The 1,931-nt window shown below is 40.4% G+C and overlaps 1 long non-coding RNA gene across 1 annotated transcript; it reads right to left on the reverse strand.

Moving 5' to 3' along the window:
• Positions 1-288: 288 nt before the first annotated feature.
• On the reverse strand, positions 289-1,625 carry LOC137106351 (uncharacterized). Its single transcript, XR_010911924.1, has 2 exons — positions 1,552-1,625; positions 289-604 (listed from the first exon to the last, which is right to left on the reverse strand). It is a non-coding gene; the product is annotated as an uncharacterized lncRNA (long non-coding RNA).
• Between the last annotated feature and the right edge of the window lie 306 nt (positions 1,626-1,931).

The raw sequence follows: 1,931 nt of genomic DNA on the forward strand, positions 1-1,931 counted from the left end.
TATGTGAAATGTGGACTCCCTCAAGTGGAGCAGTTGATCCACTATAATTTAAATGAGGGAGTATTTTGTGTTACTTGTGCAAAATGTATTGTTTGATTGTTTGCTTTTTTTGACAGAGCAGGTTTTTCACAGTTTGACCATAAAACAAGAGAAAATCAAAAACTGGGTTTGGCAGTGGATTCACGTACATTACCGTTCCTCTGTGAATTAATCCAATATTCTACTTCATGTTCATCTTTTTGGGCTTTTGCCTTTCCTTGGAGATTCCATAAATAATACATTTGAGAGTTGATTAATAAAGTAGTATGTCTTTATTCACAACCACATTGTACAGTATTTTGGGGTTTGTCGATCATTGTCAAATTGTATCGTGATGCACACCTGATCACTGGGCCACAGTGAGATGACATTATACACATCTGTGCACAAATTCAGCCCATTAAGATCATTAAGCTCATACACAGAATCCCTGGCAAACAGACATTCCTAGAGATTAGTTCCTGCTGAGAGACCTCCTGAAGAGGTGCACCATACTGAGCCAGAAGGCGGGCAGTCTTTTTGCAGAAAGGCCCCCCAGCAGACTCCAAAACCCACTCTTCTGTTTCTGTACATGAAATATGGAACAAAGATGAATTATACACAACACTTGCTCATTTGACATGCCAAATATACACACCTTATGCGACGGTACGTGAGTTTCTGCAGCGGCACACCTGTTCCCCTATGTGACAAAGCAGTGATGCCTCATTTAGGTGCCCCCACCCTCATTCTGCCTGAATGTATTATTGATATTTTTAATCTTTCATGTCGCAAAATGTTTGACCTCTCACTGCAGGCTTCACAGTCAGGGTGTATCATAGGATGTACTCTTTGATTTTTCAGTGTTTAATTGCTTTTTACAGAGATTAATGTGTTTTAAGAGGGAAGAGTATTGATTCAAGGTTGAGCGAGCAGTAATTCCATGTTATAATTATACTTACAAGACTGCTTGTCACATGAGCTTGCAGGTGCTCTTAAAAGATCTAAGAGCAATGAATGGATTTGTCATTCAAGTCGTGGCATGAGAGAAGGGCATATTCAGACAGTTCACAGGGAATGTATTCAATGGAATAATTTGCTGCAAGTATCTATAAGGTTTCATTTGAAGACTTGTTCAGACCATCATCATACATACTATAAATGTTTGAAGGAACTTTCTCTTACATTTTACATTTTTGGTACTTATAAGTAATACTTGAAGTAAAAGAAATCATTTTCATACTTTAAAAGCACAGAGTACAGTTCCAATGAGTCCTAAGTACTGAGTACAACCTTTGCTGTCACACACTGTTAGCCACAGTATGAACAACTCTGTCGATAACTGGTAAAGCAGGACTAAGCGCTTGGAAGCTTTTAAAATACCACATGCTGGCAGGTACATTTAAGCAGCATTCCATCTCTGGCTATCTGCATGTCTGCTGTTAAGGCATACTCCTTCCCCTCATCTCCTGTCCCTCCGCTTATTCACATCATTCCATAAAAAAGGCCCACCTTCTGTCTCTGCCTACTCACATTTATGATAACAGTCATTATCACGCTCACGTGGAGGCATGGCACCCAACAAGACGAAGGCTGCCAAGGCTCATCTTTGAAAGGTCACACAGGAGGGAAAATAGAGGAAGGTAGACAGGAAGAGGAAATGTTAAAATGTATGACATAGCTGGAGCTCAAAAGTAGACCCAGGAGGCAAAACAGGTGAGGTGAAAACAACCATTATAGGTCAAAAAGCATGATTACAGTTGCAAATGAGAAAGTAGCCAGACCAGGAAGCGAAACCGGAGGGTTGCAAATGATCATTAAAACATCTGGCCTCAATATACACTGAGGCTAATGGCTCATGAGGAGCAGCTGGTTAGACAGGTGATGAGCTGGTAAAACTCAATAGTGATGGC

This window comes from Channa argus, chromosome 21 (genome assembly GCF_033026475.1).
Source record: "Channa argus isolate prfri chromosome 21, Channa argus male v1.0, whole genome shotgun sequence".
In the NCBI taxonomy this organism is placed as follows: Eukaryota; Metazoa; Chordata; class Actinopteri; order Anabantiformes; family Channidae; genus Channa; species Channa argus.